This window comes from Theropithecus gelada, chromosome 16, assembly GCF_003255815.1.
Source record: "Theropithecus gelada isolate Dixy chromosome 16, Tgel_1.0, whole genome shotgun sequence".
In the NCBI taxonomy this organism is placed as follows: Eukaryota; Metazoa; Chordata; class Mammalia; order Primates; family Cercopithecidae; genus Theropithecus; species Theropithecus gelada.
The window spans coordinates 73,364,337-73,387,792 of record NC_037684.1 but is presented as its reverse complement, the minus strand read 5'-3'; the positions used below and the strand labels follow the sequence as shown (position 1 = coordinate 73,387,792).

The window sequence follows — 23,456 nt, the reverse complement described above, 5'->3', positions numbered from 1 at the left end:
CGCCTCAGAATCACTTGAAGGGCTTGCAAGAATGCGGACTGCTGGGCCCCACCTTCATAGTTTTAGTGCAGGAAAAACCGAATAGCCTCGGTGGGACGGAGAACCTGCATTTTCTCGAGTTCGCAGATGAGACTGAAGCTGCTGGTCCGGGCACCACCCTTAGAAAACCGCCGGTCTCGAGTGCGGAAATGGGGCCCAGATCTGGCCTGGGGCGCCCCAACATACATTATCTGCAAACAGAGGATGAGCAGATAGGGAGATGAGACAGGGAGCGTCGGTAGAGAGGGGCCCCCGGCCGCCGGCTGAAGGAGGACAGCACAGGCGGAGGTTCGGGGACTACATCTCCCAGCGAGCCCCGCGCGGTCGCGCTCGCCCCCTGGCGGCGCTGGCGGGAGGCGCCGGCGGAGCGCGGGTCCCTCTCCTGAGCATCAGTGAGCGCCGGGAGCCGCGGCGGCTGCGGGCTGCGGCGGCGCTGAGCCAGCGGGGCCGGTGAGTAGGAGCCGCGCTGCCAGCCCGCCCGCCGGCCGGCTCTTTGCGCCTCAGCCGCGCCGTCTGCAGGGGTGGGTGGGCGAGCGCGGGGGTCCGGCAGTCCGTCGCGGAGGCACGGGACTGCCTTTCTGGGAAGGCGCGCTGCGTCTTCGCCGCGGGGGCCCTGGTCCCCTCGGCGCGTGTCCCTGTCCTCAGCCCAGGAGGGACGTCCTGCCCTGTCCTGCTCGGCCCGGAGCGGTGGGACCGGTGCCGCAGGTGGCTGCGGCAGGTGGCCGCCGCCTCCCCTCCGGGCCTGAGGGTTGTCGCAGGGACCCGGGACTGAGGGCCAGGTGGCTCCCGACAGCTGCGGCCCTGGAGGCGACCCCAGCCCTTGCGGCGGTGGGACAGGTGCGCGGGCACGCCCGGCCCCGGCTCCTGGGTCTCGGGAGCCTCCCGTACCCTTCCTGGTGCTGCCTTGGGGGTGCTGCGTGGTGCAGAGGACCCAGAAGCCCTTGGCCCTCGGCGTCCACCGCGCTCCCGCCCCTTCCTGGCCTGGGTGACCGGGGAATGTCTAGGGCTGCGCATCCCGGGTCAGGTGGGGCGCCCGTGTAGTGCACCTGGCGGACCCGGGGGAGCGCGCGGTGTCCGTGGGTTTCCCGGTGGTGCGGACCTGCGGGCGCGCGGCAGTAACGACCTCCTTCCCCAGTGTCCGTGCAAGGAAATTAGTGTTATGTGCGTGCTTTTTTTTTTTTCTCTAAGGAAGTTTGACTCTGAATATCTTATTTTGCTGGAGCTCCATTTGCCAGCACGTAAGTTTATGTAATAAGCGGCATACAGTTCGGAAAAAAATCTTTCTGTGAAGGTGCTCTTCCTTGCCCTCTGCAGGAAGAATTACGCCGAGCTGGTTGACAGGCTTATCCACCAGCAACCGTAGGAGCTGCAGGCAGCAGATAAAGTGTTTTTTTGCGTAGGGGCACAAGTCAGCCCTTCAGGGCAATTTTTGTTTTTGGAAGATTCTGTTATCCAGTTTCAAACATCGTGTTATTTCAGTGTTGAAGATGGGGGAGGAGGGAGGAGCAAAGGCTTGTCAATCCTAATACCTCAACAGAAATTAGCTTTGCAGGATTAACTCTCCAAGCAAGCGAGTTGAATTTGGTAGCCCAAACTACAGCTGAAGCTGAGCCTGCATACTAAACCCTGTTGCAGTTTTAATCCAGTTTCAAACACCGTGTTATTTCAGTGTTGAAGATGGGGGACGAGGGAGGAGGGAGGAGCAAGGCTTGCCGATCCTAATACCTCAACAGAAATTAGCTTTGCAGGATTAACTCTCCAAGCAAGCGAGTTGAATTTGGTAGCCCAAACTACAGCTGAAGCTGAGCCTCCATACTAAACCCTGTCTCAGTTTTAATAGTTTTTCAGTTGATTCGTTTGCCTCTTCCAAGTAGGTGATCTTCTTGTCTGTTGAACAACAGATGTCTCTCATGTTTGTCTTGTCTTCCAGAGATTACTCTCGCTGCAGCGTTGACTATTAAGGTTAAATAGGAATCTTTGTCTCGGGCCTGGTTTTAGAACGCATTCCCTCTGTATCTTCACCGAGTGTATTCTATCACATTAAGCACATTTCCGTTTATGCCTAATTACTAAGAGTTTAAAAAGTCAGGGGTGGGTTTTTTTTTGTTTTTTTGTTTTTTTTTGTTTTTTTGCCCAAATGCTTTTGTGTAGCATGCATTGATCATGTAGATTTTCGTCTTAAAATTGTTAACGTAAGCGGTCACGTTGCTAGATTTTCTTTCTCTAAAACCCTGGGCTAATTTAAAATGCACTTTTGGATTGTTCGCATCAATAAGCTAGCATCTTATTTAGGGTTTTGGTATCTGAGATTGGCATAGTGTACCCCATTTTTATCTGTGTTCATAATTAGGATTAGGCTGTCCTCTCCGATTAAATTGGGAAACTTACCATCATTTTCTATGCTCTGGAATAGAAGAATTATCTGTTCCCTCAAGTTTGGCAGAACTTGACTACAGACTGCCTGGGCTGCTGCTGGTGTTTTTTTAGGAAGTTAGTATCAGTATTTAATTACCTTTTCATTTTTTTCACGATCATTCATTTTTCTCAGTTTTTCTGTTTCTTCAAAGTAAATTTAATATTTTCTATTTTCCTAGAAAATCGTTAACATTATTGAATTTTAATATATGCTAGCCTAATGTATATAGTATTCTGGGTAAGAAAACAGACTGTTACGTATCTGTATGTACCTGTATGTTCTCTTTCTGATACAGTACTTTTTTTGGTACCTTTTCTCTTTTTTATTGATCAGACTTGCTTAATGATTATTTTATTAATCATTTCAAAGAACCAGCTTTTATTAACCAGGATTTATTGATTAATTCTATTGATTTTTTATTTTTCTATGTCATGAATTTCTGTTTTTTATCTTTCTACTTAATTTGAGCTTATTTTGTTCAAGTTTTAGCCGTTTGAATGGAAAACTTGGCTCATTTAATCAGTCCTGTGAGCAAGGCAAGGACTTCTAATTCTTTCATTCCACTTACCTCACATTTGGCCTTAGTTGTATTTTTACTTTAAGCTTTCCAACGAGACATTATTGTTATTGTTTTTGTTATTTTCTAGGTCAACATTTATTAGCTTTATCTACCTGTTTATTATCATTTCTTCACTTTGCATTCCTTCTTGTATCACAGATGATTTTCTTTGGAACATTTTCCTTCTCCCTCAAGTACATTCTTTAGAAATTACTACAGTGATGATCAATTCTCTGTTTTTGTAATATCTGAAAATGCCTTTATTCTCCCTGTATTGAGAATTTTGGTTTCACCGTGTTTCTTCTATTGATTTCAGAGTTATTTTTATATTTTTTCTAGCATTTAAAAAAGATGTTTTGTAGCTAGAAGGTTTTGGGATCTCTATTCTGCCACAGTGCTGAAAGAAAAACAAAGATTACAAATAAATTAATTTGCCGTCCACTGTCAGTCACGACTGTTCCCTGAACTCTTAGTACATTGGGTATACAGTTCTATATTAATCTCAAGTTTATTGATTATAATTCAGGTTTTCTGCATCCTTAACTTATTTTTTTTCTCTGTTTGACCTGTTGATTCGGAGAGTTGTTTTGAAGACTCCCATTATGATTCTTGTAGGGGTTTTTGTTCTATTTCTACGTTTAATATATATTTCTTTCTTTAAATGTATTTTTGAAGCTGTCTTATGTGCTTAAAGGTTCACAATTCTTATATCTTCTTGGGGAATTGTACCTTTTGGGAATAGATGAGCCATCTTATTATTTTTGTTGTTCATTCTCTTTATATTGCTATACTTGCTTTTTGTTAGCATTTATATGGAATATCTTTTTCTATTCACTTATTTTCGATTTTCTGTGTGTTCTTTAATTATTACTCTTACCATTAGCTTATAGTTGGATTTTGTTTCATTACTTAATCTTTGTCTTTTAATAAATATTGTGGTAAAATAACATAAAATTTATTTATTTATTATTATTTTTTTACCATTTATCACTTTTAAGTGTACCGTTCACCAGTATTAAGTGTGTGTACATTGTTGTGCAACTAATCTCCAGAATTTTTTCATCTTACAAAATTGAAGCTCTGTATCCATTACCCCAGCCCCTGGCAACCACCATTCTGCTTTTCGTCTCTATGAATTTGCCTATTTTAGGTACCTTGCATGAGTATCTAATATAGTACCTCATATAGTATTTGTCTTTTTATGACTGACTTATTTTGTTTAACGTAATGCCCTCAAGGTTCATTCATGTCGTAGCATGTGTCAGAATTTTCTTCATTTTTATTGCTAATTAATATTCTATTGAGTGTACACACCACATTTTGCTTATTCATATATTTGTCAATGGATATTTGTGTTGGTTCCACATCATAGCTATTATGAATAATGCTGCCATGATCATGGGTGTACAAATATCTCTTCAAGACCCTGCTTTTAATTATTTGGGTATATACCCAGAAATAAAATGGTTGGATCAAATAGTACTTCTATTTTTAATTTTTTGATGACCCAGCATACTGTTTTCCACAGAGGCTGAACCATTTTATATTCTCACCAGCAATGCATGAGAATTCCAGTTTCTATACATCCTTGCTAACATCTGTTATTTTCTCTCTTTTTTTGATAGTCGCTATCCTTATGGGTGTGAAATCTTTGTCTTTTAATAGGTGGCTTTAGCCCATTTATATTTATTTTGATTACTGATATTTTGTAGTTTATTCCTGCCATCTTCTTTTGTGTTTTTGATTTCTTTTTTTGAGACAGAGTCTCGCTCTATTGCCCAGGCTGGAGTGCAGTGGTTCGATCTCGGCTTACTGTGACCTCCGGCTTTCAGGTTCAAACAATTCTCCCATCTCAGCCTCCTGAGTAACTGGGATTACAAGCCTACAACCACTATGCCTGGCTAATTTTTATATTTTTAGTGGAGATGGGGTTTAACCATGTTGGCCAGGCTAGTCTTAAATTTCTGACCTTGAGTGATCTGCCCGCCTTGGCCCCCCAAAGTGCTGAGATTACAGGCATGAGCCACTGTGCCTGACTGGTTCATTTCATTCTCATTGCTGTGTATATGCCATTGTATATATCCCTAATGTAGATATACATTTGACTTTGATCGGCAGTTGGTTGGTTGCAGTTTTCGACTGTCATGAATAGTAAGTGCATGAACACTCTAGTACATGTCTTTTGTTGAGTGAGTATATGCATTTCTGTTGAGTGTGTATCTGGGAGTGGAACTGCTTGGTTGTAGTCTGTGCATATGCTCAATTTTAGTAGATACTAGTAAACAGTTTTCAGTAGTGGTTGCACCAACTTATTTACCCCAGAAATATATATGGTTGCTCCACATTCTTGCCAACTCTTGGTAATTTCTGTCTTTTCCCTTTTAGTTATTCTGGTGGATATTGTGGTTTTAATTTGGATTTTCCTGATGATAAATGAATTTGCACTGTTTTGGTACCCTTAGTTTTTCACACATATCTAAACATTTTTTTTCTCTTGCTGGTAAAAGATAATCTGTTTATGTGAACTCTCCATGAGTAAAGCAAAAAAGAATCTTATGATTTAAATTCTGTCCCATATTAAATTTTTGGGTTTTCATACATTAGGCATTAATAGTTATTTAGGTAAATTGCAAATTTTTCTGATTATTTGTACGTCATTGGTGCTTTTATCTCATTTGTTTTGCTTAGTGAGTCCTTAAGTGATTATTTCGTTTTGTTTTCAGGGATTCTATGAGTGGTAAACTTTCTGAACCCTTGCATGTTTAAAAAATGTTTTTTATTTTGCTTTTCCATGTGAATATTCTTGACTGGGTATAGGATTCTACATTAAAACCTCCTGAATTTGGAAGATGTTGCTTTGTTATCTGCTGGTATCTAGGAAGAAGTGCATGCAGTCTGACTCGTGTTTCTTTGTAGTTAATGTGTTTATTTTCTCTGAAGCTTTACAATTTTTTTTTCTTTCTCCTTGGTGTTCTAAAATTTACTATTTGTCTAGGAGTGGATTTTTTTTTTGAGATGGAGTCTCGCTGTGTCACTCAGGCTGGAGTGTGGTATGATCTCAGCTCACTACAACCTCCACCTTCTGGATTCAAGCAATTCTCCTGCCTCAGCCTCCCAAGTAGCTGGGATTACAGGTGTGTGCCACCACACTCAGCTAACGTTTGTATTTTTAGTAGAGACGGGGTTTCACCATGTTGGCCAGACTGATCTCAAACTCCTGACCTCAAGTGATCCGCCTGCCTTGGCCTCCCAGAGTGCTGGGATCACAGGCGTGAGCCACCGTGCCTGGGCACCACGCCGGCTTAAGAGTGGTATTTTTTGTTCTTCCTGCTCAGCATTTGGTAGTCCCTTTCATTCTTAAAAATAATTCAAAATTCTGTTGGTGTTGTGGAATTTTGAGTGTTTCCTCGTCTCCATTCTATTTTCTGCTTCTGGAATTATTCTTACTTGGGAATCAGAGTATCTTGATTTATCTTTCATGTTTCCTGAAATAATCATTTCTTTTTCTCTCAAATGTTCTGTCTTTTTTAATTAAAAAAATTTTTTTTGAGACAGGGTATTGCTCTGTTGCCCAGGTCTGGAGTGCAGTGGTGCGGCTCACTGTGACCTGGAACTCTTGGACTCAGGCGATTCCCCTGCCATGCCACTGTGCCCAACTGAAGTGCTCTGTCTCTTTATCTTTATGGGCTATATTCTGGTATGTTCCTTGGGCTGATTTTGCAGGTCACCAATCTAATATTTAGATTTGTTCAGTCAACTCTTTAGCCCATCTCTTGAGTGTTTTTAAATATTGATTATCATATTTTTAAGTTTCTGGGTCTCTACTTTTTAAAATTTAACTTTTGGAATAGGTAAGATAGGCCAGGCGCAGTGGCTCATGTCTGTAATCCCAGCACTTTGGGAGGCTGAGGTGGGCGGATCACGAGGTCAGGAGATTGAGACCATCCTGGCTAACGCAGTGAAACTCCATCTCTACTGAAAAAAATTTAAAAAAAATTAGCCAGGCTTGGTGGTGGGCACCTATAGTCCCAGCTACTCAGGAGGCTGAGGCAGGAGAATGGTGTGAACCCAGGAGGCGGAGCTTGCAGTGAGCTGAGATCGTGCCACTGCACTCCAACCTGGGCGACAGAGACTCCACCTCAAAAAAAAACAAAGAACAAAAAACAGAGGAAATAGGTAAGATAATCAGTGTTCAAAACCAGACTGTATTAAAAAGGCATAAATGAAAGGTGTCCCCACCATTCCTATCCTCTTACTTCTCTTGCCTTACAAGCAGGTAACCATTGTTATTAGTTTCTTATGTAGCTTCCAAAGTTTCTTCATGCAAATACAAGCAAATATGAATCAGATTCTCCATTTCTCCTTTTCTGCACAAAGAGTAGCATTATCCTCTCTCTGCCCTTCGCCCTGTATTTTTATTTCACGGTGTATCGTAGAGATCGTCACATACCAACTGCTTGCTCTTCGTAGATATAATGTCCCCTCAGATCTTCCCAAGAATATCTAATAATTTATTCTGTGTGCTCTAGTCATTATCTTCGCTTGGGTATGTGTTCTGCTGTTGATTCTGTGTCCCTGCTTCATGATATTGAATAAAAACTTGGTGATTCTTTATGTGTTCATCTTCGAAGTTTGAGAATTCCTGTTTTTCCGTCTGTCTTACTAGCCGTAGCCTGCCTCTTGTGATTGTGGAAGAGCTGTGGTATGCTGCTGAGGGGGTGTGTTGAGGGGAAGGGTCCAACAGTCCTGGCCATTCTGACTACAGTTCCCCAGTTAATCACCTTGTCAGAGTCCATCTCTGCTCTTCATTCTATCTGCTGTTAGAAGCCTGTTCCCAGAAACCTGTTACCATTTCCCTCTGCATGACAGCCTCCTCCCAAGCTTGTATTGGGCTGTGGTTTGCTTAGGTATTCTGGTTCTGAGTACTTTTTACTTTTCAGAAATTTCCTAGACATTTTAGTTGGCCATTGGCACTCACTCTTTTGATTTAGTGTTTTAAAAATATTTCTACCATTCCATTGAATTTTAAGACACTTGGAAGGCAGAAGTATGTGTTTAGTTTATTATTTTGGAGACAGGGTCTTGCTGTGTCTCCCAGGCTGGAGTGCACTGGCACAATCATAGCTCACTGTAACTTTGAACTTTTGGGCTTACGTGGTCCTCCTGCCTCGGCCTGCCAAAGCACCGGCATGGGCCACCATGCTCAGTCCTTTCTTTTATAATTTATTTCTGTGTTGGGGGCCCCCAGGAACACGCTCAGATCTGGTGGTTCACTTGGAAGACTCAGCATGTGGTATACGCATGGCTGTAATTTATTACAGTGAAAGGATACAAAGCACAATCAGCAAAGGGAAAGGCAAGGGAAAGGTGCATGGGGTCAAGTCCAAAGGAAGCCAGGCACAAGCTTCCAAGCATCCTCTCCCAGTGCAGTCACACAGGATGTGCCTAACTCTCCCGGGAAGGAGCTGTGACAACGCATGTGAAATGCCGTCTACCAGGGAAACTCACTAGAGACCCAACACCCAGGATTTTTTTGGAGGGCTGGTCATGCCGGCCCCCTCTGCCCAGCACATACCACATTCCACGCTCCCTGAAGAAAAGCAGGAGTTCAGCATAAACCACACAATAATTTAGGCACAGTGAGTCCCTCTTTCCAGCTTGGATGGTGGGAACCCTTCTGAAATCTAAGTTCCTGGATGCCAGCCAAAGGTTAACCATGCTTTTTATGAGACTTTTTAAGAATAACAGTCTTGGGCTAGGCACAATGGCTCATGTCTATAATCCCAACACTGTGGGAGGCCAAGGTAGGAGGATCTCTTGAAGCCAGGAATTTGAGACCAGCCTGGCCAACACAGCAAGACCCTTCCTTCCTTCCTTCCTTCCTTCCTTCCTTCATCCCTCCCTCCCTCCCTTCCTTTCCTTTCCCTTCCTTTCCTTTCCCTTCCTCCCTCCCTCCCTTCCTCCCTTCCTTCCTTCCTTCCTTCCCTCCTTCCCTCCTTGCCTCTTTCCCTCCTTCCTTTCCTTTCCTTTCCCTTCCTTCCTTTCCCTTCCTTCCTTTCCTTTTCCTTCCTTTCCTTTCCTTTCTTTCTTTCCTTTCCTCCTTTCCTCCCTTCCTCCCTTCCTCCCTTTCTTTCTTTCTTTCTTTCTTTCTTTCTTTCTTTCTTTCTTTCTTTCTTTCTTTCTTTCTTTCTTAGCAAGACCCTTTCTTTCTCTCTCTCTCTCTCCTTCTTTCTTTCAAAAAAGCAGTCTTAGGCCTGCTATGTTAACGATTTTCCTCTTATGTTCCTCAGAAAAGGATGGACACTGTACCTAGAAATTACTTCTCCCAGCCAGACGGTCATGAATTTTTCACCCTCTCTGAAGAAAGAATACATTTGTGTTCAGGTGGAACTGTCAGTGGAGAACATTTCCTGATGTTGGATAAAGCCATAGCATGGCACATGCTCAGCAGCCTTGAGAGGGTGTCAGTGACAGAGCACGGAGGGACTACTCAACCATTCAAAATTCTTTTTCTCTTAACTGGTCTTTAATTAGCCACTTACAAATGGCAGTGGCCCATCATCCAGCACAGAGATCTGCCACTTCCCTTCTAGCTTTCCCACAGAGCCACCCTGATCACCCCAGTCGGTGTTGGTCTCTCTTCCCCAAACTGCCATCGGCTCTGCTCACAGGGCCGTTCATCACTAGCTTCTCTTCCGCGGTTTTATTGGATAGTTTTTGTTGCCTCATTATGTATAATCTTCCACAAGATTGGGAATTCCTTGAGGAATGAACAGTAAGTCATAGTTATATACCCCATGCCTCCTTGCAGGGCGACATGCATAGAGTTGGTGCCTATTAATGTTTTTGGAAAGAATCGTTAGAAGGAAGTAGGAAGCAGCCTCTTCTTCATTCTAGTCACTGCTTCACATGCAGCTGATTTTTATTCTGTGTTGAGGGTGGTGATATAAAACACCAAGCTGACATTACCTGCTTGAGTTGTCTGAGTTCTGTCTGCAGCAGATGGTGTAATTAAATGTTTTAGTTTGAAAGGCTTTTCAATTTCATTCAACCTGAGTGTGGGCTTAGATTGTCAAATCATCTTTTTTAACTCTAAAGGCTGTATCTAGTCAGCCTGTATCTAGTTTCCTCCCTTTAACTTTTTTTTTTTTTTTGAGACGGAGTCACACTCTTATCACCCAGGCTGGAGTACTATGGTGTGATCTTGGCTCCCTACAGCCTCCGCCTCCCGGGTTCAAGCAATTCTCCTGCCTCAGCTTCCCGAGTAGCTGGGACTACAGGCATGTGTCACCACACCTGGGTAATTTTTGTATTTTTTGTAGAGACTGGGTTTCACTGTGTTGACCAGGCTGGTCTTGAACTCCTAACCTCGTGATCTGCCTGCCTCGGCCTCCCAAAGTGCTGGGATTACAGGCGTGAGCCACCATGCCCAGCCCTCCCTTTCCTTGGTTTTAGACCTTAGGTGTGAGGAATTGAATTAATTATATTCTCATTCTTAGCCCTTTATCATCACTGGCCCATGCAAGGCCCTCTGTTGTTTTGCTTGTTCATGCATTTGTTGGTTCATTTTACTCATTCCATTTTATCCCACTCTCATTCTCTTCTCCCCATAGACGGCTATTCTAATGAGGTTCATATAATGCTTTTGTGTATATACAGTTGACCCGTGAACAATGAGGGGGTTAGGGGAACTGGCTCCCTGCACAGTTGAAAATCTGTGTCTAAACTTTGACTCTCCCAAAACTTAACTACTGACAGCCTACTTTGACTGGAAGCCTTATCCATAGCATAAACAGCCAATTAACATTTATTTTGTGTGTGATGTGTATGATATACCATATTCTTACAATAATGTAAGCTAGAGATAAGAAAAATCTTATTAAGAAAATCATCAGGAAGAGAAAATGTACTTTTCATTAGTTCCTTGGAAATGGATTATCATAAAGGTCTTCATCCTTGTCATCTTTATGTTGAGTAGGCTGAGGGGGAGGAAGAAGAAGAGGGGTTGGTCTTGCTGTCTCAAGGGTAACAGAAGTGTAAGAAAATTCACATATAATTGGACACAGGCAGTTCAAACCTGTGCTATTCAGGGGTCATGTGTATACTGTTTTGTGTGTGTGTGTGTATATATATATATATATACACATACACTTTTTTTTAAGACAGAGTCTTACTCTGTCACCCAGGCTTGAGTACAGTGGCGTGACCTTGGCTCACTGCAACCTCTGCTGCCCAGGTTCAAGCGATTCTCCTGCCTCAGCCTCCCGAGTAGCTGAGATTACAGGCACCTGCCACCACACCCAGCTAATTTTTGTATTTTCAGTAGAGACGGGGTTTCACCATATTGGTCAGGCTGGTCTTGAACTCCTGACCTCATGATCCACCCGCCTTGGCCTCCCAAAGTGCTGGGATTACAGGTGTGGGCCACCACGCCCGGCCTGTGTGCATATGTTTTTAATTTACATGAATGGTGTCATGTTCTAGCCTTTTTTCTGTATCTTAGCATTGTCACTCACCATCCATCCCTGTTACTTGGTGACTCTGGTCTTAGTGTCCACCACATTTTGCCCATCTCGTCTCCTGGAGATGGACACCCAGGTTGATTCCCACTCGCAGTAATGCTGAATGAACCTCTAGTACATATTTCCTTATGGACTTGTGTGAGGATCCTTTGGGATTTAGACCCAGGAATAGGACTGCCTGGTCGTGGTGTGTGCCTGTACTTAATATAACCAAGTACTGCCAGATTGCTCTCAAGGGTGGCTGCACCACTACCTTCCCCAGCAGCACACAAGGATTCCCAAGGCCCCGATCTTCGCATGCACTTGGTATCATTCAGCTTTCTAGACTTTAGCAGTCTCCCTCTATTTATTTATTTATTTATTTATTATATTTATTTATTTATTTATTATTTTTTGAGACAGAGTCTCGCTCTGACGCCCAGGCTAGAATGCAGTGGCGTGATCTCGGCTCACTGCAAGCTCTGCCTCTTGGGTTAACGCCATTCTCCTGCCTCAGCTTCCTGAGTTGCTAGAACTACAGGCACCCGCCACCTCGCCCGGCTAATTTTTTGTATTTTTAATAGAGATGGGGTTTCACTGTGTTAGCCAGGATGGTCTCGATCTTCTGACCTTGTGATCCGCCTGCCTTGGCCTCCCAAAGTGCTGAGATTACAGGCGTGAGCCACGGTGCCTGGCAGCAGTTTCCCTCTTTTTATTTGCATCTCTTTGATTACTAATGAACTTGAGATTGCCTTTATATATGCTTGCTATCTTTTTGAGTTTCCATTGACATAAGTTGCCTGTTCATGTCCTTTCCCCATGTTTCAACTGGAATCTCTGATTAGACTGTTTTAGACATTAGCCCCTTGTTGATGTTTTGATGGTGCACGTAGTTTCTCCCGACATGTTACACGTCAGCTTTTTGGTTGGTACCTGTGTTGGATAAAAATCCTTAATTCTATAACCTGAATAGTCAATCTGCCTCATGAGCTTCTCTAGTTTTACCTTTTGACATGTCTGTTGACAACATCTAGTAATCAACATATTTCACATAAAAATCCAGATTCCTAGTCTCTCTTGAAAAAGTGAAAGGTATTTCAGTCCTGGCTAGGGTGACTGAGGGATGAGTTCCTGCTGTTGCTAGGGCCTGGGCTGCCTACCCACCTGTCCTCACTCATTCTCTTGACCTCCTGGTCACTAGTGTCATTTGACTTTATGACCAGCTGCTGCTGTATGTGAGGCAATACCTTGAGGATAAACAAGCATGGTGATGATGTTCCCAAGATTGCTGGGATATGGTTATGGGGTGGATAGACTCGGCGTTGAGGACACAGTAGTGGCTGCTGCGTCTCATGACACTATTGAATGGGTGTTAGCATGGCAATAGAATACTGATGGACTGTGTGCACCCTCTTTCAGCAGTAATTATTCATTCGTTTCAACCTTTTCTGGATCAGCTCATTCCTTTTTGCCAAAAAAACAAAAAACAAACAAAAAAAAGGTTTAGTGAAATTGCATGTGAGCAAGAGTTCTAAACGAGGGATCTGAAAACTTTTTCTGTGAAGAGCTATAGAGTAAATATTTTAGGCTTTGCAGGGCTGTTCGTTCCCTTGGAACTACTCAGCTCTGCTCCTGTAGTGTGAAAGCTGCCATAGGCGATATGTAAATGAATGTGGTCTCTTCATTTGGTCTGGATTTGGACTGCAGACTGTAGTTTGCTGATCCATGTTCTAAACCATAGTCTTAGACTTAATTTTGTCTTCCTTCTCTTGTTTTTAAGGTGCAAGGTTATACATAACATTCTGCTAATGAATACATGGTAAGTACCTACTAGGTACTAGGTGCTGAGATTATAGTGATGGACAAGACACAAATCCAGTCTATTCAGCTTAATGTCTGGGTGGGGAGACAGATGAGGGAGCAGGCAGTTACTAAAGAGGATGGCAGGCCAGGACACGGGAGAGCACAGAATTGGGCAGCAGAGATTGGGAGCAGAACATGTCAGGTAAGACCTTCTAGAAGAAGGTGATGTCTAAATGAAAGGGGAAGAGGGTGAGGCAGGAAAAGGCAAAGGTCCTTTTGAACTTCATCTGCAAATTCCATGAGGTGAGAGTTTAGCTCAATGTAGCTGGAAAGTTGAGATTGGGTTCTGTGCTGATAGCAGGAATGACAAGACAGAGACTGAATAAAAAATCCACACACGGAATCGTGAATGCTTAAATAATCCAAGGTTGATGGTGATAACTCCTATGCTATTCAAATGTGTCAGAAAATAAGCAAGAACATGGAAAGCATCTCAGCTAATTTTACAAAGTTAAAATAACCCTGATAAAGAGCAGTATATGGATACTGGGGTTTAGAAATCTTCAGAAAATGAATAAAAAGAGAATAGTATAGCCCCAAAATGTAAATTATAGACCAAATTTACATGTGATATGTATACAAATATCCTAAATAAAATAGCAAAAGGAGGTCAGCAGAATATTAAAAGAGCAATAAACTTTGACCAAGTAGATTTTACTCTAGGAATTCCAGAATCATTTGCTATCAGGGCATATGTTAGTTTAATACAACGAGAAAGTTTAATAAGTTTCCGTTTTATTAGTTTAATAAAATGGGGTAGCTATATAATCGTCTTGAGAGATTCTGGAAAAGCACTTAGAATTTGACTTTAAATCTTGTCATTTCTTGAAACACTTTCATGCATTGTGCCTTCAGATTGTACAGCATGGCTGACTTTACCACTTTTTAATTTCTCTGGCAAATCTTTGCCCATTATTTCTATAACTTTTCATTCATCATGTCCTTTGTGAATCCATTCTTGTTTACTCTATGTGGAATAAATTTTTCTCTTCCCTCTAGTTCCATAATTCTCCATTCTTGCATTTCAGTTGGAATTTTCAGTTTCTCTCAATTGATTTCCTTTTTTGAGAGACAGATTAGGCACTGGAGATACAAAGATAAATAAGACAGTATTCAGGGTTTTTTCTCTTTACCCTCTGACTCATTTCCTACCCTTCCATATTTCTCTGTCTCAGAGGGAGATGATTCCTACAAACTTCATTTTGCAGTGTCCCTTGTCAACCATCTCTGGCCAAGTATGGTTAGTCGGAAGCACTAGTGGGAGATTGAAAGGTGGGAGGAAGGGAGAAGCCAGGGATTTCCCCCCTTGTTTTCTGCTTTGCACAGGGTCTCTAGGGCGGTCCCAGCTCCAGCCAAGGACTCTGACACTGGCTTGTGGACTCTAATACTAGCCCCTCCTCCTTTATCCTTCCAGCTTCATGGGTGGCAGATGGAATCCCACTGTTGCCAATCTCTGGGTTGACGCACCATCGCAATTGGCTTTTTAGTCCTGCCCTAAACCTTGTAATTAGTTCCCACATTAAATTCCCTCTATTGAACTGCTTCTCTTGAATTCTGTTTTCCTTATTAAACCTTGCTCAATGCAGATGAAAACCCCACTTTTGTGTGTGCACAATCTCATAGGAAAAGCGGACATTAAAATGACTGTAAGTTTTGTGTATTCAGTGTTCTGTCTTCCGTTCTTTTGGAAGTAGACTTTGGGCACAGCAATTGGCCATGACCCAGAATGAGCCAATCAAAATTTGGACGTAGGCACACACAGAGAAAAGATGATGTGAAGATGCAGGGAGAAGATGGCCACCTGCAAGTCAAGGAGAGAAGCCTGGGACAGAGCCTTGCCTCAGGGCCCTCAGAAAGAACCAACTCTGCTGACACCTTGATCTCAGACTCCTAGTCTCCAGAACTGTGAGAAAATCAATTTCTATGTTTAAGCTCCCCAGTTTGTGGTATTTTGTTCCAGCAGCTCTGGGAAAGTACTATACTACCTGTCCTCCCAGCCCCACCCAACCACTAATCTACTTTCTGTCTCTATAGATTTCCCTATTCTGGACATTTCCTATGCATGGAATCATAATCTGTGGTCATTTGTGACTGACCTCTTTCACTTAGCATAAGGTTTCCGAGATTCATCCTTGTAGCATGTAGCTGGATGTCACTCCTTGCATGGGCAGATAATATTCTAGTGTATGGATATACCACATGTTATTTACCTGTTCATCAGATGGTGGGCATATGGGTTGTTACCACCTTTGCTGTTATGAATAATGTTGCTATAAATGCCCATGTACAAGTTTTTATGTAGATATGTTTTCATTTTTCTTGGTTATATACCCAGGAGGAATATTTCTGGGTCATATGGTAACTCTATATTTAATAATTTGAGGAACTGCCAGACTGTTTTCCAAAGTGGCTGCATCACTTTACATTCCCAACAGCAGCGAATGAAGTTTCTGATTTTTTCACATCCTTACCTGGCTTTTTATTCTAGCCATCCTAGTGGGTATGAAGTGGTATCTCATTGTGGCTTTGATTTATATTTCCCTGATGACTAGTGATGTTGAGCATATTTTCATGTCTTTATTGGCTAATTGTGTATCTTCTTTAGATAAGTGTATATTCAAGACTTTTGCCCATTTTCGAATTGGGTTGTTTTGTTGTTGTTGTTCTTGAGTTGTAGGAGTTCTTTATATATTCTAGATATTAAATCTTTATCAGATACATATAATTTGCAAATATTTTCTTTCTTCCATTATGTGGGTTTTCTTTTAATTTTCTTTTTTTCTTTTTTTTTGTTGACATGTAATAATTATACATATTTATGAGGTACAGAGTGATAATTTGATACATGTATGCAATGTGTAATGATTGAATCAGGGTAATTAGGATATCCATCATCGCAAACATTTATCATTCCTTTGTGCTGGGAATATCCAAAATCTCTTCTAGCTTTTTGAACGTGTACAATAAATTATTGGTAACTATACTCACCCTACAGTGCTATAGAACATTAAAACTTATTCTTCTCATATAGCTGTACATTTTTATCTATTAACTTTTCCCAAGCCTCCCCTTCTAATTCTATGACTCCATTTTCTTTTTAGCACCCATGTCTAAGTGAGAACATGCACTGTTTATCTTTTTGTGCCTTACTTATTTCATTAAATATAATGTCCTCCAGGTTCATCCATATTGCTGGGAATGACAGAATTTCATTCATTTTAATGGCTGAATAGTATTCTATTGAGTGTATATGCCACATTTTCTTTATCCATTCATCTGCTGATGCACAGATTGATTCCCTATCTTAGCTGTTGTGAATAGTGTTGCAATTAACATGGGAGTGCATACATTTCTGCAGTATACCGACTTCCTTTCCTTTGGATAAATACCCAGTAATAGGGTTGCTGGATCATATGGTAGTTCTATTTTCAGTTTTTTGAAAAACCTCAGTATTATTCTCCATGATGGCCATTACCAATTTGCATCCCTGCCCATGGTGTATAGGAGTTCCCTTTTCTCCAAATCTTTGCCAGCATCTATTATATTTGGTCTTTTTGATAATAGCCATTCTAACTGGAGCGAGAGGATATCTCATAGTGGTTTTGATTTTTGTTTCTCTGATGATTAGTGATGGTGAACATTTTTTCATACTTGTTGGCTATTTTATACTTGCAAGATTCCCAGAATAGCCAAAACAAACTTGAAAAACAAGAACAAAGTATAGGATGACTCACGCTTCCTAATTTAAAAATTTATACAGTAACAAGTAATCAAGACAGTGTGGTACTGGCAAAATGATAGTGACATTTGTATGTCTTCCTTTGAGAATGTCTATTCAGATCTTTTGCCCATATAAAAACCAGATTATTTGCTTTTTTGCTGTTGAGTTATTTTAGTCGCTTGTGTATTCTGGATGCTAGTCCCTCGTTGGATGAATAGTTTGCAAATATTTTCTCCTATTCTACAGGTTGTCTCTTCATTCTGTTGATTGTTTCCTTTGCTGTGCAGGAGATTTTTAGTTTGATAAAGTCCTATTTTTCCATTTTTGTTTTTGTTGCCTGTGTTTTTGAGGTTTTAGCAATAAAATCTTTGCCTAGACCAATGTCTTGAAGCGTTTTCCCTTATGTTTTCTTCTAGTAGTTTTATAGTTTTGGATCTTACATTCAAGTCTTTAATTCAATCTGAGTTGATTTTTGTATATGGTGAGAGATAGGTGTCTAGTTTTATTCTTCTGCATATGGATGTCCAGTTTTCCTAGTACCATTTGTTGAAGGGGTGTCATTTCCCCAAAGTGTGTTCTTGATGCCTTTGTCAAAAATCAGTTGACTATAAATTTGTGGATTTATTTTTGAGTTCTTTATTCTGTTCTGTTCGTCTATGTGTCTGTTTTCTGTTAGTACCATGCTGTTTTGGTTACTGTTGCTTTGAAGTCAGGTAGTATGATGCCTCCAGGTTTGTTCTTTTTGCTTAATATTGCTTTGGCTATTTTGGCTTTCCATTTCTTGATGGTGTCCTTTCAAGCACAAAAGTTTTTCATTTTGGTAGGTACAGTTTACCTATTTTTACTTTAGTTGCTCATGCTTTTGGTGTCATGTCTAAGAATTCTTTGTCAAACCTAACGTTTTTAAGATTTACCCCTATGTTTCCTTCTAAGAGTTTTACAGTCTTAACTCTTATGTTTAAGTCATCAATTTATTTTTGAATGAATTTTTGCATATGGTGTGATGGAGGTTCCAACTTCATTTTTTTTTCATGTGACTATCTGATTACCCCAGACCTATTTGTTGAAAAGAATGGTCTTATTGACCTTTCTGAAAATCATTTGGGCTGGATGTGGTGGCTCATGCCTGTTATCCCAGCACTTTGGGAGGCCAAAGTGGGAGGATTGCTTGAGCCCAGAAATTCAAAATTCAAGACCAGTCTGGGCAACATAGTGAGATTCTAAATCTACAAAAAAAAAAAAAAAAAAAAGAAAAAGAAAGAGAAAAAATAGAAAAGCACTTAGCATAGATGTTTAGGCTTGTTTCTGTATTCTCAATTCTATTCCATTGACGTGTATGTATGTATGTATGTATGTATGCGTCTTTGTGCCAGTACCACGCCGTCTTGATTACTGTTGCTGTGTTGTAACATTTGAAATTGGCAAGTGAGTCATCCTATATTTTGTTCTTGTTTTTCAAGTTTGTTTTGGCTACTCTCAAGGCCTTGCAATTCAATGTGAATTTTAGAATAATGTTTTCAATTTCAACAATGAAGTCATCTGGGATTTTTTTTTTTTTTTTTTTTTTTTGAGATGGAATTTTGCCCTTGTTGCCCAGGCTGGAGTGCAATGGCACGATCTTGGCTCACTGCAACCTCTGCCTCCCGGGTTCAAATGATTCTCCTGCCTCAGCTTCCCGAGTAGCTGGGATTATAGGCATGCACCACCAATGCCGGCTAATTTTGTATTTTTAGTAGAGATAGGGTTTCTTCATGTTGGTCAGACTGGTCTCGAACTCCCGACCTCAGGTGATCTGCCTGCCTCGGCCTCCCAAAGAGCTGGGATTACAGGCATGAGCCACGGTCCCCAGCCTCATCTGGGATTTTGATAAGGATTTTGTTGAATTTATACATCAATTTGGAGGGCATTGCCAATGCTAAGTCTTTTGATCCATGAACATGGGATAATTTTTCATTTATTTAAACCTTTAATTTCTTTTAACAGTGTTTCATAGCTTCTAGAGTATAAGTTTTGCACTTATTTGGATAAATTTATTTTTGAGTGCTTTTATTCTTTTTGATGTTACTGTAAATGAAATTATTTTCTTAATCTCATTTTTGGGTTCACTGCAAATGTATAGAAATATGATAGGTTTTTGTATATTTGTTTTCTATCCTGCAACCTTGCTGAACTTGTTTATTAGTTATCATAGTGTCTTAGTAGTTTCCTTAGGATTTTCTAAATATAAGATCGTATCACCTGTGAATAGAGACAGTTTTATTTATTATTTCCAATCTGGATGCCTTTTCTTTCCTTTTGTTGCCTAATTACCCTAATTATGGTTTTAATATGCATTAAAATAGAATAATACGCATTAGAAGAGAAGCTCCAGCCGGGCGCGGTGGCTCAAGCCTGTAATCCCAGCACTTTGGGAGGCCGAGACAGGCAGATCACGACCTCAGGAGGTCAAGACCATCCTGGCTAACACGGTGAAACCCCGTCTCTACTAAAAAATACAAAAAACTAGCCGGGCGAGGTGGCGGGCGCCTGTAGTCCCAGCTACTCGAGAGGCTGAGGCAGGAGAATGGCGTGAACCCAGGAGGCGGAGCTTGCAGTGAGCTTAGATCCGGCCACTGCCCTCCAGCCTGGGCAACAGAGCCAGACTCCGTCTCAAAAAAAAAAAAAAAAAAAAAAAGAAGAAGAGAAGCTCCAGTACAATGTTTAATAGAAGTGGCAGAGCAGACATCCTTGTCTTCTTCCTCATCTTAGGGGTAAAACATCCTGTCTTTTACCATGAAGTATGATGTTAGCTGTGGGTCTTTAGTACTTTGCCTTTATCAGTTTGAAGAAGTTCCCTTCTATTCCTATCACGAAAGGATGGTGGATTTTGTCAAATGCTCTTTCTATGTCTATTGAGTTGATCATATGACTTTTATACTATTGATATTATCAGTTGACTTTCAGATATTAAACTTTTAAGCCAACCTTTCATTCCTTCCATAAATCCCATATGGTCATGGTATACAGTTCTTTTCACATGTTGCTGAAATTGTTTTGCTAGTATTTTGTTGGGGATTTTCATATCCATATTCAGAAGAGACACCTGTGAGTAGTTTTCTTTTCTTGTGATATCTTTGCCTGATTTAGGTATCAGGGTAATACCGATCTCATAAATGAGTTGGGAAGTGTTCCCTCCTCCCTCCCTGCAACCTTGCTGAACTTGTTTATCAGTTATCATAGTGTCTCAGTAGTTTCCTTAGGATTTTCTAAATATAAGATTGTATCACCTGTGAATAGAGATCTGTTCTTTTTTTTGGAGGAGTTTGTGAAGAACTGATGTTAATTTATATTTATATGTTTGAAATAATTTCACAGTGAAATCTTCTGGGTCTGGGATTTTTCTTTGTGGATAGTTTCTTGATTGCCAATTCAGTCTCTTCCCTTGTTATAGCTCATTCAAATTATCTCTTTCTTCTTGAGTAAATTTTGGTAGTTGATGTCTTCTTAGGAACCTGTCCATTTCATCTGAGTTTTCTAATCTGTTGGCACACATTTGTGCGTAGTATTCTTTTCTAAACGCTCATTAGTAATGTCCCCTCTTTCATTTCTGATTCTAGTAATTTGAGTCTTCCCTCTCTTTTGTCCGTCTAGCTAAAAGGTTTGTGAACTTGGTTGATTTTTTCAAAGAACTAGCTTTTGGTTTTATTTATTTTTTCTATTGTTTTTCTACTTTTGATTTCATGATTTTTTGCTATAATCTTTATTATTTCCTTCTTCCTGGTTGCTAGGAATGATGCAGCTACAAGCCAAGGAGCACTTAGGGTTCCTGAGAACTACCGGAAGCTGGAAGAGACAAGGCAGGATTCTTTCCTAGAGCCTTCACAGGGAGCGTGGCCCTGGACTCACCTTGATTACAGGCTTTTAGCCTCCAGAACTGGGAGAAAATATATTTCTGTTCTGTTAAGCCACTCAATTTGTGGTAGTTTGTTACTGTAGCCTGAGGAAACTAATACAAACATTTTAATTCTTTTATTTATGTTTTCATTGTGTTTATGTGGGTTACTTTTTACTATCTAGGGTTTAACATGTATATCTTAACTTACCAGAATCTACTTCAGATTTATAATTTAATTCTAGTTAGATATAGAAATGTTATTCCTATGTAGTTCTATTCTCTTCTCCTCTTTTTGTGGTATTTTTGTATCATGTCTACTAATATTACAAACCCAACTGTACTATTGTTGTAATTATTATTTTTAAATTTTTTAAAATTTTATTTTTAAGTTCCCTGTTGTTATATTACTTTGCTATCTATAGTCATTTCGTTAGTCTAATAACAGCTTTGTTCCAACTCTCTTTTTTGTGCAGTTATATGCAAATATATTGCAAGTCTATTTCTATATATGTTATAGGTTCAACAATAGGCTTTATATATAATATTTTATACAATTGCTTTTTAAATCAATTCAGAGAAGAAAGGAAAAAATATTCATTTTTAGTGTCATAGTTACAGAATAACCTTTACTGGTACGCTTTGATTTTCTGTGTGAATTCAGATTACCCTCTGGGGTCACTTGCTTTCAGCCTGAAGAACTTTCTCTAGTGTTTCTTCTAAGGCAACGAATTCTCTGCTTTTGTTTCTCTGGGATGTCTTTATTTCACCTTCATTTCCTGTCACCCCCCCCCCATTTTTTTTTATTGTGGTAAGATACATATACAATTTACCATTTTAATCATTACAAAATTTTAAAAAAGTTTTGTGCTCTCATCAGCCTCGGTCCTTCACATCTTTCTCCTTCTCAGCAGCAATCTCTTGTTGCCTGCTTAATTATTTTTTGGTTTTGCTTTTTGTTTTTGTTTTTTTTTGAGACAGACTCTTGCTCTGTCGCCCAGGCTGGAATGCAGTGGCGTGATGTTGTCTCACTGCAACCTCTGCCTCCTGGGTTCAAGCGATTCTTGTGCTTCAGCCTCACAAGTAGCTGGGATTATAGGTATATGCCACCATGCCTGGCTAATTTTTGTATTTTTAGCAGAGACAGGATTTTGCCATGTTGGCCAGGCTGGTCTCAAACTCCTGGTCTCAAGTGATCTGCCCGCCTTGGCCTTCCAAAGTGCTGGCATTATAGGCGTGAGCCACCGTGCCTGGCCTCCTGCTTAATCATTTTTTATTTTTTGAGACGGAATTTTACTGTTATTGCCCAGGCTAGAGTGCAGGACGCAATCTCAGCTCACTGCAACCTCCGCCTTCCAGTTTCAAGCGATTCTCCTGCCTCAGCCTCCCAACTAGCTGGGATTACAGGCGCCCACCACCACGCCCAGCTAATTTTTTTGTATTTTTAGTAGAGACAGGGTTTCACCATGTTAATCATTTTTAAGTCTACAGTTCAGTAGTATAAAGTATATTTATATTGTTGTACAACCCTCACCGCCATCTGTCTCCAGAACTCTTTTTATCTTGCAGAACTGAAATTCTGTACCCATTCAGCAATAACTCCCCATTACTCCCTCCCTCAGCCCTTGGAACCACTGTTTTACTTTCTATCTCTGAATTTGACTACTCTAGGTATTTCATACAAGTGAAGTAATACAGTATTTGTCCTTTTGTGACTGGCTTATTTCACTTAGCATAGTGTTCTCAAGGTTTAGCCATGTTGTAGCATGTGTGAGAATTTCATTCCTTTTTGATACTGAATAATATTCCATTGTGTATACATATACCACATTTTATTTATTTATTTGTTGATGGACCCTTGGGTTGCTTCTACCATTTGGCTATTGTGAATAATGCTGCTATGAACATGGAAGCACAAATAACTCTTCAAGACCCCGCTTTCAATGCTTTTGGATGTATATTTTGAAAGATAGCTTTGTCGTATATAGGAATTTTTTTTTTCTTTGAGCACTTTAAATATGTTATCATTCATTGTTTCTGATGAGAGGTCAACTGTTTCTATTATTGTGGTTCTTTTATCAGTGAGGTTCTCTTATAACTTTTCCTCTAGCTGCTTTCAAGATTTTCTGTTTTTGACTTGTAGCATATTTACCATGGTGTATCTGTTTGTGGTTCTTTTTGTATTTATCCTACTTGGAATTCATTAAATTTCCTGATTGTATAGGTTATTGCTTTAAAAAAAAATCTAGGAAGTTACTGGCCATTATTTGAATATTTTTTCTTCCTCTTTTTTCTTTCTCATCTCCTTCCGGTACTCTCAGTATGCATATGTTAATGTGATTAATGGTGTGCCACATTTTGCTGAGATTCTGTTCATTTTTCTTCATTCTTTTCTCTTTTTGTTTTTCATTTGAATAATGTCTATTGATGTACATTTGTCTCACTAAATTTTCCTTCTGCCAGTTCAAATATAGTTTCAAATATGA

General features: G+C 40.5%; 1 protein-coding gene across 1 annotated transcript in view; it reads left to right on the top strand.

The window, feature by feature from the left end:
- Window positions 1-365: 365 nt before the first annotated feature.
- The window catches only part of SPECC1 (sperm antigen with calponin homology and coiled-coil domains 1), a 318,611-nt gene continuing 295,520 nt past the window's right edge, over window positions 366-23,456 (top strand). The window contains exon 1 of the mRNA XM_025361227.1: window positions 366-489. The gene's annotated coding sequence lies outside the window, so the exon portion shown is untranslated. The remainder of the gene's footprint in view (window positions 490-23,456) is intronic.